Below are 15650 nucleotides of genomic sequence, written 5' to 3' on the forward strand. Positions count from 1 at the left end.
GAGACCTAGGAGTAAAAAATAGTTTTGTGGGCCAGACTCAGGCCTCTGATGCTCTGTTTACCCTCGGGACACTGCTCCCAGCATCCAGGCCATTTGTGCTGCAGCCTCAGCTGAAAGGGTCCCAGATAAAGCTTGGGCTGCTGCTTCAGAGGGTGAGTGTGCAAGCTGTAAGCCTTAGTGGCTTTCCTGTGATGTTAAACCTGCAGGCCCACTGAATAAAAGAGCGAAGGAGGCTTGGCAGACTCCACCTATCTATCAGAGTATGTATGAGAAAGCCTGGATGCCCAGGCAGAAGACTACTGCAGGGAAGGAACCCTCACAGAGAACCTCTACTAGGGCAGTGCAGAGGGGAAAGATGGGGTTGAAGGCCCCACACAGAGTCCCCAGTGGGGCACTGCTTTCTGGAGCTGTGAGAAGGAAGCCACAGCCTTCGATATGCCAGAATGGTAGATCCACCAGCAGCTGGGACTCTGCCTGTGGAAAAGCCACAGGCACTCAACTCCAACCCATGAGAGCAGCCATGGTGGCCATACCCTGCAAAGCCACACAGGCAGAAGTCCCCAAGTACTTGAGAGCCAACCCCTTGCTGCTCTGTGCCCTGGATGTGGAACACAGAGTCAAATAAGATTATTTTGGAGATTTAAGATTTAATGACTGCACTCCTGGGTTTCAGACTTGCATGGGACTTTAGCCTCTTTCTTTTGACCCATTTCTCCCTTTTGAAATGGGCATGTTTAACCAATGCCTATACTTTATTGTATCTTGGAAGCAGATAACTTGCTTTTGATTTTACAGATTCATATGTGGAAGGGTATTGCCTTGTCTCAGATAAGACTTTGGTCTGTGAACTTATGAGTTAATGCTGGAAATAGTTCAGACTTTTGGGGGCCTATTGACAGAGGATGATTGTATTTGGCAATATGAGGAGAACATGAGATTTGAGGGGCCAGGGGAAAAATAATACAGTTTGGATGTTGTTCCCTGAAAATCTCATATTGAATTGTAATCCCCATTGTTGGAGGTTAGGCCTGATAGAAGGTAATTGGGTCATAAGAATGGATCCTTCATGAATGTCTCAGTACCATCCCCTTGGTGATGAGTAATTTTAAATGAGATATGATTATTTAAAAACATGTGGCACCTCTCCCTTCTCCCTTTCTTGCTTCAATTTTTTCTATGGAACACTGGCTCCCCCTTCACCTTCTGCCATGATTGCAAGTTTCCTGAGGTCTCACCAGAAGCTGAGAAGATGCCAGTGTAATGCTTCTTGTAGAGCCTGCATAACTGTGAGAAAATTAAACCTGTTTTCTTCATAAACTACCCAGTTACAGGTATTTCTTTATAGCAGTGCAAAGACAGTCTAAGACAGGAAGTGTTCTACCATCCTATGATTATGTTAAGTGAGCCTGTGCTCCTAGACCGAACTTTACAAGAGCTTCTCATCACCTCCCTCACTCTTAGGTGGGACAGGATGTCTGGAGGGTGCTGAAATTGTGTATTTCTTTCCCCCATGTGGAAGGCAAGGAGTAGTTGGAGTTGGGTAAGCCTTTTCTTCCAGGTTGGTTAGGCTATGATAAAACTCCAGCCAGTTAGGCTCTTGTAAAATAATTTTTCCTAAAGGCAAGCCATTTTAAGAACAGAATGGTCTGGCATATTTCAAAATTTTTCCCTTTTCACCTGCTGAGAGCAACAGGGGATTTTTCTCTGATATCCTCTGTGGGAACCATGTCAAACTCCTGTAGGTAAAACTCACATAAGTGTAGGGCCCCCCTGTGACTGGATCTTCATGGCATTTTAAACTCAGGATTTTGTTTATGCTGAGCCTCCAAAATTTTATGAATTACTGTTCAGGCTTTCCTACACCAGCACTAGTTCCCTGGATGTATCTGTTCCAGTAATTGCGATTCTCTGTATCTGCCTATCTGTCTCTTCATTCATATGGAAAGTGTTTTGCCCTGTGACTGTACCTCTTTAACAAATCTAAGAAAAGTTAGTGTTTTTCTTTTTTCTTTTTAAGTTTGTTCATCTTTTTACTTGTTAGGATGAAGCGGTGACTTCTAAGCTCCTTACATGTTACACTGAACATCAAGTCTGTAGATTTCTTTGGCATACATTTTGTATACAGAATACAAAAATTATATATACATAAAGGATTTTAGATGTACGGAAAAGTTGCTAAGTCATAACATAGGGTTCATGCATGCTTCAGACTCAATATTACCTGTTGTTAGCATTTTACATTACCATCGTAGATTATCACAACTAGTGAAACATTATTGTTGGACTGTTATTATATAAAGTTTGAACTTTGTACAAGTGCCCTTAATTTTTACCTAGCATCCTTTCTATGTTCCTGAATCTCATCCAAGGGACCACATTACATTTAGTAATCATGTTTTCTTAGGCTTCTTTCTTGTTGGGGAAGTTTCTCAGGCTTTCCTCTTTTTTTAATGACCTTGGCAGTTTTAGGGTGTATTTATCACTAATTTTTGTGGGAAGTCCCTCAATTGGGGTTTGTCTAATGTTTTCCTCAATGTATTTTTGGGAAGAACAACACAGAAATAAAGTGCTATTTTCATCAAATCATATCAAGGATGCATGATATCAACATGACTTACCACTGATGTTAACCATGATCCCCTCTCCCAGGTATTGTTCTTCAAATTTATTGTTAAAAAGTTACTTCCCCTGCAACTCTTTTTTATATTCTATTCTCTGGAAGCAAGACCACGTGCAATGGGGGATAGGAAGTTAAGCCCCATCTCTGGAAAAGATAGTATATACATAAATTATTTGGAATTTTACTGCTAGGAAGGTTTGCCTATTCTCCCACATTTATTTATTTATTCATTCATTTCTCTACATTAGTGTAAACACATAAAGATTTATTATTTGTGTTACAACCCAATACTATATTATTTATTTTGTGGTAAAAATTGTTCCAACTGACTATTGGAAGATCTCTCAGGTTGGCTCCTATGTCCCTTTATAATGCCTCCGTCCTTTTATTTTCTGAGTACTACTTTCTTTCTGATCCTAAAAGATGTTTCAGGCTTATCTTGCTTATTTTATACCACAGCTCTAATATCAACAATTTCTTCTAAGATTTCTAATTCTTTTTTTTAATTGGGAAATGGTACCTAGAAGCCTAGATATGTGTACTAGAGTGATTAATACTACTAGGGTCATTGCTTTCAAGTCCTCTCAGATGACATAGTTAGAAAAATATATGTAAGGATACTAACCCTCGCGTACACACATATCTATCTTTATTTCCATATTTGTCCATCTGTATCTATTTAAGCTATACACATTTACACTGATTCTCTTACCATATTAAAGTTTCACATGGTTTATTCTAGCCTTAACCTTTCGTTTTTCTGGAACTTCTGTCTTCAACCTTGAGAAGTTTAGCTCCCACCATCTATTTCTTATTTACTTACAAGTTCAATCCCAGTACTTATGTAAAGCAATTACAGAATTGTTAAACTATAATTCTGCAAGAAACAACTTTACCAACCAGCCAATAGTGTTTTTGTAAAGTTGTTTTTGTATTTAGCCCTAAAGTTTGCAATCAAATCACCATTTTTCGGCATTACTAAATTACATATGTTAACTTTTTTTTCCCTCCAACCCCTTCAGTGAGGGCATACTGTTGCAATATAGATTTTGTATTTCATCCTTAGCTTCCAAATCCACTAGTTGATTTTTTTAAATTTTGTATACATTGAAGTTCAGTCTTTGTTATGTAAAGTTCTGTTCTGTGTTTGGACAAATGCAGGCATTATGTACTTACCACTTCAGTGTCACACAGAATAGTTACATTACCCCGACAATTATCCTGTGCATCCTTTTGTTGTCAATCTTGCCCTATGAAAAAAAGGTGGGAAACAATATGTTTTTTCTGATCTCATATTTTTGCCTTTTCTAGAATGTCATATAAATGAAATCATTCAATATGTAGATTTTTAGTCTGATTTTTTTAAATTTAGCAAAATGCATTTAAATTTCATTCACGTTGTTGCATAAATTAATACTTGGTTCCTTTTTATCACCAAATAATATGTTCTTTTATGAATGTAACACAGTTTGTTTTTCCACTCACCTATTAGAAGACTCTTTGTTGCTTCTAATTTTGGGTGATCATGAGTAAAAGTGTTATAAACACTTTCATACAGGTTTTTGCGTGAACATGAGTTTTCAGTTCACTGGGGTAAATACCTAGGGCTGTTACTAATGGGCCCTTTGATAATTCTATGTTTGTTTGTTTTTACTTTATAAGTAACTACCAAGCTGTCTTCAAAGAGGCTGTATTATTTTGCATTCCTGTCCATGAATGAAATATCCTGTTATTTTACAAACTTGCAAGCATTTGATGTTGTCAGTTTTATGTTTTAATTTGAATTTGCCTAATAACACATGATGTTGAGTGTCTTTTTATATGCTTATCTTCCATCAGTGTATCTTTGGTGAAGTGTCTGAGTTTTTTATCCATCATTTTATTTTTTCCCCCAATTGTTGAGTTTTAAGTGTTCCTTGTTTATACTGGATAAAACTTTGTATCTGATATGTGATTTGAAAATATTTTCTCTTAATCTGTGTCTTATCTTGTCATCTTTTAACAATGTGTTTTGCAAAGCAAAAGATTTTAGGTTTGATAAAGTTTAATGTGTTTTTTTTCAGGGATAATGCTTTTGATATTATGTCTAAAAGCTCATTGTCAAACACAAGGTCATGTAGAATTTATCTTATAATTTCTTCTAAAGGTATTAAACTTTTTCATTTTGACAATTGGGTTTGTGATCCATTTTGAGTTAATTCTTGTGTAAGGTGTGAGATATGGGTATAGAATTTTTTCATACAGTCATCAAAAAATGTCAGCACTATTTGGTAAAATAGCTATCTTTTTATTAAATTTTTAACACATTGCAAAAATCATTTGATTGTATGAGTCTATTTCTGGAATCTTTATTCTCTTCTACTGATTTATGCAAATTATTTCACCAATACCACACTGTTTTAATTATTGTAGCTTTATAGTAAGTCTGAAAATTGGATAATGTAAGTGAACAACTTTTTTTCTTATTTTTTTGCAATCTTTTTACTACCGTGCTACCTTTGAATTCTCATGAATATTTTAGAATTACTTTGTCAATATCTACAAAGAAAGCATGCTAATATTTTGTTAGAAATGTGTGGTATCTGGCTGGGCACAGTGGCTCATGCCTGTAATCCCAGCATTTTGGGAGGCCAAGGTGGGGTGGACCACCTGAGGCCAGGAGCTCAAGACCAGCCTGGGCAACATGATGAAACACCGTTTCTAGTAAAAATACAAAAATTAGCCAGGCAGGGTGGTGAACACATGTAATCCCAGCTACTCGGGAGGCTGAGGCATGAGAATCCTTTGAAGCCGGGAGATGGAGGTTGCAGAGAGCCAAGATCACACCACTGCACTCCAGCCTGGGTGACAGAATGAGACTAGAAAGAAAGAAAGAAAGAAAGAAAGAAAGAGAGAGAGAGAGAGAGAGAGAGAGAAAGAGAAAGAAAGAAAGAAAGAAAAGAAAGAAAGAAAAAGAAAGAAAGAAAAGAAAAGAAAGAAAGAAGAGAAAGAAAGAAAGAAAGAAAGAAAGAAAGAAAGAGAGAGAGAGAGAGAGAGAGGGAGGGAGGGAGGGAGGGAGGGAGGGAGGGAAGGAAGGAAGGAAGGAAGGAAGGAAGGAAGGAAGGAAGGAAGGAAAGAAAGAAAGAGAAAGAAAGAAAGAAAGAGAAAGAAAGAAAGAAAGGGAGAGAGAGAGGGAGGGAGGGAGGGAAGGAAGGAAGGAAAGAAGGAAAGAAAGAAAGAAAGAAAGAAAGAAAGAAAGAAAGAAAGAAAGAAAGAGAAAAGAAAGAAAGAAAGAAAGAAAGAAAGAGGAATCTGTAAAGAAATTGGGGAGAATTGACATCTTAACCATATAGTTGACAGTCAACTGATCTTTGACAAATGAGCCAAGAACATACAATGGGGGAAAGAGTCTTTTCTATAAATAGTTTTGGGACAACTGGATATGACTTGCAGAAAAATGAACTTGGACCTTCATCTCACACCATATACAAATATCAACTCAAAATGAATTAAAGACTTAAACATAAGACCAGAAAGTATAAAACTATTGGAAGAAAACATAGAAAAAATTCTCTTTGCATTGGTCTGGGCAATGATTTTTTGGATATGCCACCAAAAGCATAGACAGCAAAAGCAAAAATAGACAAAATAGATGGCATCAAACTAAAAAGCTTCTTCCCAGCAAAGGAAACAATCCACAGGGTGAAAAAGCAACCTATGAAATATAAGAAAATATTTACAAACCACGCAGGTGATAAGAAAATAATATTCAAAATGAATCCCCTATGTGGTAACTCAAACAACTCCATAGCAAGAAAACAAATATTCCAATTAAAAATTAGGTGAGAAAACCTAAATAGACATTTCTCAAAAGAATTACATACAAATGGCTAACAGGTGTAAAAGAAAAATAAATATTGTGACCCCTAAATCACTCAGCCAAATAGAAAAGTCAATCTGGGGACTGGGTCAGAAAAAACTGATTCCCATTTCATTCCTAAGTAAGATAACTACAAAGATTACAAAGCTACATACCTCCCTCACAATTTGCCCACAGGAAAATTCCTTGTGGGCCTCAAGATCTTTACTTTAAAACAGTTCTGTTGAATTTCACCCTGGCAATGTAAATTGATAGGTTATCTTCACAGCTGCAGGACAAAGGACAGAACTCAAAGTCATTCCTCTGCTCACCTGAGAAAAATGCATATCTCATTGCCTTCTCTGCCCTATTGTTTATGTAAAACGCAGATACACTGAGCCACACTAAGGCATAAGTGACTATTCCTCTACCTCCCTCTCACATAAATTGTGTATTAAGTGAAAGGCTGATCAAAGACTCAAAGTAATGCAACTGTTTGTCTATCTACCTATGACCCAGAAGCCCCAACTTCGAGTTGTTCTGCCTTTCCAGATCAAACCAATGTACATCCTATACATATTAACGGATGTCTCATGTCTCTCTAAAGTGTAATAAAGCAAGTTGTACCACAACGACCTTAGGCAATTGTCATCAGCACCTCCTGAAGTTGTGTCATGGGTATATCCTTAACCTTGGAAAAATAAATTTTCTAAATTGATAAAGCATGTCTCAGATACTTTTGGTTTACACAGGTATATAAAAAAATGCTTAATGTCACTACTCATTAGGGAAATGCAAAAAAAAATTTAAAAAACACAGTGTGATATCACCTAGCACCTGTTAGAGTGGGTCCTATTAAAAAGTTAAAGATAAACATTATCAAGCATATGTAGAACCCTCTTATGCTTGGTTGGAATGCAAATTGCTACCACCATTAAAAAAAACAGTATGGAGGTTTCTCAAAAAGAAAAAAAAACAGAGAGAGAGAGAGAGAGAGAACTACCCTATGGTACAGCAATTTCACTCCTCTGGATACATATATCCAAAGGAAGTGAAATCAGTCTGTTAAAGAGATATTTGCACTCTCGTGTTTATTGCAGCATTAGTCACAGTAGCCAAAACGTAGAATCAACTTAAGTGTCCACCAATGGATGAATGGATAAAGAAAATGTGATATACATACATATATATAATATATATGCATATGTATTATATATAATATTTATAAGCACGTGAGCATATATCTATATATATACACACATACACACACGAGCATGTATATACAATGGAATACTATTTAGCCTTTGAAAAGAAGGAAATTCTGTCATTGGTGACAATGTGGATGAACCTGTAGAATACTAGGCTAAGTCACATGAGCCAGGCACAGAATGACAAATACCGTGTCATCTCACTTATATGTGGAATCTCAAAAAGTTGAACTCATAGAACCAGAGAGCAGAGTGATGGTTGCCAGGAGCTGGGGGTGGCAGGTAAGGGTGATTGGGAGATGTTGGTCAAAGGACACAAAGTTTCAGTTAAACAGGAGGAATAAATTCTGAGATCTGATATATAGCAGAACGACTATAGTTGATAATAATGTATTGCATACTTGAAAATTCCTAAGAGAGTAGATCTTAAATGTTCACATCACAAAACAATGATAACTACGTAAGGTATAGGTATGTTAATTAGCTTGATTTAATCATTTCCCATTGGGTATATATATCAAAACATCATGTTGTACACCATTTTAAAAAGAAATTCTATTGATTGCAAGAGACAGTGTGGTCTACAGCCATACCACCCTGAAAGTGCCCAATCTCGTCTGATCTTGGAAGTGAAGCAGGGTTGGGCCTGGTTATTACTTGAATGGGAGAGTGTGTTCACATACTAATGTATAAAAAAGACCTACATGCCAAGAACCCAGGAGAATTCACTGGCTAAACTGTGGGGAGTGTTGAGAACCAAGGCAGCTTTGTAGTTATGGCTACATTCTCTCCTCTGCCCTCCTACACTCTCCTTTCTTGCCCTCCTCTTTCCTTCCCATCCCTTTTACTCCTCTGACTTTCTTGTTAACTTTCTTCCCTCCGATTGGCTTTTTGTGCATATCCCACCTTCTTTCCCTCATTTTTTGTTTGCATTTGCATATGCTTCATCCTCACACTGGATTGTTAAACCTCCTCTTCTTAGCTTGGATAGATTCTGTCTGCTTTTTTAAGGGTCTTCTCAGGTGCAGCCTTTTCCAGGTAGTTTCTTTTGATACTCCAAGGTTGAGATAAGTGACCAACCTGTAAGCTCTCATGGTAGCTAGTGCTAACCATTCCATCCTAAGTCTTTTCACTCCGTATTATGATTGCCTGGCCATTTGTCCCTTTTCTCCACTGCACTGTGAGCCCCTTAAAGGCAGAGATTCTTCCTTGTACCTCCAGTGCTTTACACAGAGCATGGAAAAAAAGGGAAAACAATACGGACTTTTCCATTCCATCAACATGATATATTTTTTACTTCTTTATATTTTTTAAATTCTTTTCCTTCAGTGTTTTTTTTTTTACTTTTTCACATACATATCCTGCACATTTATGTTAGGTATATGTGTAAGTACTTTTCCTAGTTTTTTTTTTTTCAATGCTATTGAAGATGGTGTGTCTTCTTTCATTGTTTTGGATTCAAATTTTTCATTGTTAGTATGTAGGAAATCAACTGACTTTTAAAATATTGACCTTGCTTCCTACAACCATGTTAATCTCTTTTTAAAAGTTATTTCCAGGAGTGTTTTATAGATTATTTAAAAGTTTCCACATAAATCAGGTTGTCTATGAATGAAGAAAGTTCTATTTCTTCTTTGCCAATCTGTATGCCTGCAAGATTTTTTTTCTCGTATTTATCTAGATTGGACTTCCATTACAAGATTGAGTAGTAGTGGTAAGATAAAACATCGCTGCCTCAGTCTCTCACTCATCTTTTATTAGATTAAGGAAGCTCCCATGTATCCCTAGTTTTTGGAAAAGTAAGTTTTCTTGTTGTTCATTTTCTTTTGCTTTATTTTTCTTTAAAATGAATATGAATTCACTCATCCAGTATTGTAAGTATTTTTTTAAATTAAGCTACTTTCAAGAGATATATTAAAAAGGGTTTTTAGGATATTGAAAACTTTCCTAAATTTATTCTTAAAAGTTCTTTTAGAATTTCACAAAAACTTTTGTAGTTCCCTAATTATTGTGTATGCCAAAAACTTGCTTTTTAATATTCTATTTAAAAAATTCAATTAATTAAAAAGAGTAAGCTTGTTCTTTCAAGCAATTTTCTTCCAGTAATATACTTAGGTGCTTATTTTATGTCTCCCATAAGAGAAGTTGTGATAGTAGTTGAAAGCACTACATATGTTATATATGCCAAATATATATATATTATATTTATATTATATATATTATATGTTATATATTATATAAATAATAAATAACATATAAATAAATAAAATATAAATATATTATATATATTATATATATAAACACTATATATGTTATATATGCCAAAGCACATATATATATTATATATGCCAAATATCTATTTTTGAGGGCTACTATTTTGTACATGTTATAAAGCTATTCTCTTTGAGCACAAATAAACGAAGTGAGTAGCATAAGTGTTCAGATTTGATCTACTTTACCAGTCAATAATTGTAACAACTGCCTCACACAGATGTGACTAGATTACTTGTTTTCCTTCAAAAATTAAGAATTTAAGTAGCTTGCATCAGAATAATGAAATAGAAACCCAAGACCTAGTTCCCACAGATACTAGGGTTCTTAGAATATGAGTCAGCTTTACCTCCACAGTCTCCACAGGAATAACACAGAACAAAACTCACTACCATTCATTGACTAACTGAATATTATTAAAGTTTAATTTAATTAAACCTGCAACACATATATATGACCCTCACGCACTCGAAAATGTGTGTACAACTTTTGACTCCATAAAAACTGAACTACTAATGGTGTATTATTGACCAGCAGCCTTAGAAATAACATAAACAGCTAATTAATATATATTTTATATGTTATATGAGTTATATACTGTTATTCTTAAAGTAAGCTAGTGAGAGGAAAATGTGAAGAAGATCATAAGGGGCTTAAGATGGTAGCTCTGGGTTGGGGTGGCTAGTGACTGGGGAGGCACTGAGGAGGTGTGGGACCATGATGGCAGTCAAGAAGTGGAGTCCAGAGAATGGAGAAGAGGAGGAATTGAAGGCAGAGATGTTGATTCCAGTAGAATTGTCAGGATTTTCTAAAAATGTGAAAATAAATGCAAGACTTGGAGAATTTACAATGAGAGGCCCATTCTGCAAGTGGACAGCTATCTCTTTGCTGGAGAGTACAAAGACCCTCTTCAGACCTATGCTATATTTCAAGAAAATGTTGAAAATGTAGATGCAGAAGGCAATAACAAAACAGTGCTAAAATATAAATGCCATACAATGAAGCAGCTCAGCATGATAACTCTTCTGTCAGACAAGAAGGAAGGAGAAGAAAACATAGGTGGGGTGGAATAGCTGATAATCAGGAAAATTTCTCCTATAGACCCAAAATGATTTGTAGCCTTCTACATAAAAATGAAGATGAAGAAGTAGGTAGCTTCAACTCCAGACAAACTTTTGGAGGTGGAAGAGCAAGAGATTCAAACGGAAGATAGTTCAAACCTGACTTATGAACAGGAGAAACCACTGCACTTGGAAATAGAGGTTTCTGGTTACGTTATTGATATCTCTTCTAAAACAGAAGGTTCTGTTTTTATGGAAACTTAAAATGCTGCCTTACAAACTACTCCTAGATAAAATGGTTCACATAGTAACTAGTCATGACATTTTTGAAGTTTTTATGTAAAAATAATAGGCTTTGTAGCTTTCAATTGTTACTATTTTGTCATTTTTGTTGGCTAAACACACATTTCCAGTTATAGCACAACTTAATATACCAGAATCATTCAGGATCAGACATGAATGAACTTTTAAAAATATAGTTTAAATGACATTAGGGACCCTTCTTTGATAACTCCTTTAAATTTGAGGTTTTACTAAGGTAAATGTATATATTTTCTATTGTAACTGTTACAAATTACCACAAAGTCAGTGTCTTAAAACAGCACAAATACATTGTCTTAAAGTTTCATATGTCAAAAATCTGACCTGAGTCTCATCTGAGCTAAAATAAAAGTATTGTCAGGACTGTTTTCCCTTTTGGAGGCTCTGGCGGTGGGGGTAGAAGGATGAATCCATTTTCTTTCTTATCAGTTGTTGGAAGAATTCAATTCTTTGCAGTTGAAGGATCAAGTCCTACTTCCTTGCTGTCTGTCACCTGAGGGCCATTTCTAGATTCCAGAGGTTGTCCACATTTCTTGGCTGATGGCCCCCTTGTTTTCAGAGCCAGCAATAGCAGGTCAAGTCTCTCTCCCATTTTGAATCTTTCCTGATGCTTCATCCATCATCCATCTCTCTGACCTACCTTTCTGCCTTCCACTTCCACTTTTAAAGGTCCATTTGATTACATTGGGCCCACTCAGATAATCTCCCTATTTTAAGATCTGTAGCCTTAATTCCATCTACAAAGTCTCTTTGGCATTTAACTTAACATATGCAGGCATAAAACCAGGGATTAGGGCACGGAAATATTTGGGGTGCCATTTTTCAGTCTACCACAATAAGCATCTTATCTAGGAACAAAAAAATAATTTTGAAGTGCTTAAGGATAAAGGTACAATTCCCAATATGTCAGTTGTGATTTCACTCCTTTCCCACTTAACGAAGATTATTGAAACTAAACTGTATTAGTTATTTTATTATGGCAGCAACCTAAATCTGTACTAATTTGTATTTTTAAGTAAATTATTCACAAAATGCGATGCCTTGTAATAGATTAGGTTTATGAAATTTCCAATATGCAATTGTTGCTGACTACAAAACCCAGCAATTTCATACAGTTTAACCTAGAACTAATAAGTTAAAATGCATGTCATATTAATTACATCTCATAATTGATGGCGATATAACTGTTCTTGCAGGTTACAGAACTAATGTTCTAGGATGATAATTTCTTATTTGAAAAGTTTTACTATTTAATTGGAAAACAACTTACCTTGATGAAAAACATTTTCAAATCATAAGCACATGTATCCTCTCAATTTTTATGACTTTTTTAGTCCCAGCTTTTTAATAAAAAGCTCATTTTTTCCCACCATATGTATGTGTAGGAGAGATTTCTAATTGCTCGACCCAATATCTGTTCTTCCTTTATCTCTTTGTCACAGAATCTGTGAATTTATTCAGGTCAGCAATATACCCGACTTCTCTTGCAGGCACCTGTGACCGTAATACGACTAAGTTCTGGCCACTGGCATGGACTTAGAAGTGTTGAGTGATGCTTTTGAGAAGTTTTCTACACATTCTCTTTGTTCCTTATGGAACAAGAATATGGTGGCTAGAGCTCTAGCAGGATTCTTGGGCTTTAAAGAAACCTTGGAAACAGAAGCCATGAGTGGCAGAGCAACAAGATGGAAGATTGGGTCCTGATGCTGTGAGACTGCCCTGGACTGCGATTAGTACAGGGTTAACAAACCCTTTCACTTTCTCCCTGGTCAAAATGACCTTGAGTTTACCTTTCAGCACTATTTCTCTAGACTCCTACTAGGCAAAATAATAATGAAATGTCAGCTGTGATACCAGCCAATATCGTTTATGATTGAAAATGACCCTTTATTGGTAAACTGTATCTGGACCAGGAAGACTGTGACAAGTACTATAAATGCCTATTGGAAAACATGGACTTTGGAATTCCTTAAATTCCTTAAATATGATGTTGCTTATTGCAAAGATCCCTAGAAGCTAAACTCATTGGTTGTTTCAGGAGATAGCTGTTCTTATACAGCATGAAGCTTCTAAACCAGGTGGTCTCTGCACCAACCCAGATGATCTGGTTTACTTAATACCTGAGCTGACGCTTGGAAAGGTGGAGTAAAGACTCCTGCTGAAACAACCTCAGGCTACCATGCTGTTGTGCTGTTTCTTATTGATATTCTGCAAAATTAAGTGAGCCTGGTGAAAAGCTGGGTTCCATAGGCTTATTGGGTCTTGTGAGCATGAACATCATTCCAAACCTGTAACTACTGCTGCTGTTCAGACAGAGAAGGGATTGCCACTGCCTATCTCTGGTCTTCTTTTACATGAGAGAGAAATAAAGTTCTCTCTTGTTTAAATGACTTTGTAATAGAACCACTTAATCCTAATTGATATGTATGTATTTCAGAAAATGTGAAAAATGTAAAAAAAGTATAAAGTAGAAGATTCTTGAGATTTGTAATCTTGCAAAAGAAAGTGATCTAGATTATAATGTAGTTCTTCTACCTTAAATTGAAGAGAAAAATAAAGCCTTACCTTCAAAAAAAGTAGAAAATCATAAGAAAGAGAACTACATTTACTATTCATTAAGTGGAAGTAGATCATCATAGAGGTCTTCATCCTCATTGCCTTCACCTTGAGTAGGCTGAGGAGGAGGCGGAAGAGAAATGGTTGGTCTTGCTGGTCTCAGGGTGGTAGAGGTGGAAGAAAATTAATGTATAAATGGACCTGCATAGTTCAAGCCTATGTTATTCAGTTTTGCTCTTCCACCCACTGCTGTTAGATTCTTAAAAAGTAGACAAAATAAACGATATAAATCTTTTTTGTAGACAATTAATGAGCAAAACATCAGATTTTTGTTTCTAAATGTTAGTTCTCTCAATAATTTGTTTTAAATGTAAGTAGAGGGTCAGATTCTCGACAAAGTAAAATTGGATATAATTAATTTTATAGGTTACATCAACCTTAACTAATTTAAGTTTGAATGATTGGAAAGTCTTTAGTGTTTTGAGATTCTTTTTCGAAAAGTGCCCTCATTTGAAATTATTTCTGAAGTTGTGTTTTATTTCCTCTGATCCTCTATTATATCTTTATATCCTTTGTCTTATATCCTCATATTTTCTCAGCCAACCATTCCAAAATGATATATTTAAAAGTCATTATTAGTTTTCCTGCTTGATCACACGATTATTGCCATTATTCATTTCAGCAATATAAAATTTAGCAGAAGAAATTGAGAACTACTCAAGATGAAATGTTTCAGATTCTGGCACACTAAAAGCCTTGAGTATATATTCATTTGGACATTACAGATTTAAGGTGTGCAACTTTCATTAATATTTGGTAATACCTTTTCTTATATTCCAGGTATTGAAGTTGACACCCGTAACACAGAGTGATCAAGCCAAGCATCAAAAAGCATAAGACAATTTAATTTACACACAAAGAGTTTTACTGTGTTCACCAGGTAAATAATCAGGTTTGGTGTGTGACAAAGAGTTGGCAGTTGAAAGTTTTTATTAACATGCATTTTTAAAATGTTATCTACTGTCCGAACTATTCCACAGCATACCAAATATAATGGTAACCAGGCAGAACAACTAGTTTTACCTCTCTATATTCAATGCAACTTGGGTCAGAAATGTAATGGAGGCCAGAGGAATTATTTTAATAATGCTTGCCCAATGCCTTGAATTTCAATAACACCCTTTTTGGTGAGAAGTGTAAGGCTCCATTTGTCTTTTAAGAATTCAATTATGTGCAACATGGGGTGAGTCTTAAAGGACTTAGAAAGTTTGGAACGTTAAAGAGGTGTTTATTGGAACACAGGAAAGCTAAATTCCAAGCCATGGTCTCCTTTTTCATTTCCTTGTCCCCATTAGCACTACTGAGAAGCACAGCTGGCCCTACATAGGAAGAAAAAGAAAATTATGTAACTTAGATGCTATGGACATTTTTAAAAAGGGTCTCCATCTTTATCTGTATTGGATATCACCCATATATCTTTTATATCCATGCTTCACCCTGCTCTATGTTCTAGGGACTGACTTATATGGATCATATAAAAGTACCTCCATATCCTCTGGCTTTGGATTGGTTTTGATTAATGGGGAGTGCTGGTAGGAGATCAGTAGGAGTGGGGAGAATGAGGAGAGCATATATATTCTCTTGGTCTTCTCCCTGCAGACTTCCTGGGCTGGCTACGTCCTTTGACTAAAGGTCATAGCTTCTATCAGGATGCTGTTCCCACACAGATCCTATTCTTCCTCCTATTTCCATTAACCATTTCTTCCCCTTGCCCA

General features: G+C 35.9%; 1 pseudogene; it reads left to right on the top strand.

Moving 5' to 3' along the window:
* The first annotated feature begins 10654 nt into the window (after positions 1–10654).
* On the top strand, positions 10655–11262 carry LOC126945844 (general transcription factor 3C polypeptide 6-like; annotated as a pseudogene).
* The last annotated feature ends 4388 nt before the right edge of the window (positions 11263–15650 follow it).

The sequence above is a fragment of the Macaca thibetana genome, chromosome X (assembly GCF_024542745.1).
Source record: "Macaca thibetana thibetana isolate TM-01 chromosome X, ASM2454274v1, whole genome shotgun sequence".
Classification (NCBI taxonomy): domain Eukaryota; kingdom Metazoa; phylum Chordata; class Mammalia; order Primates; family Cercopithecidae; genus Macaca; species Macaca thibetana.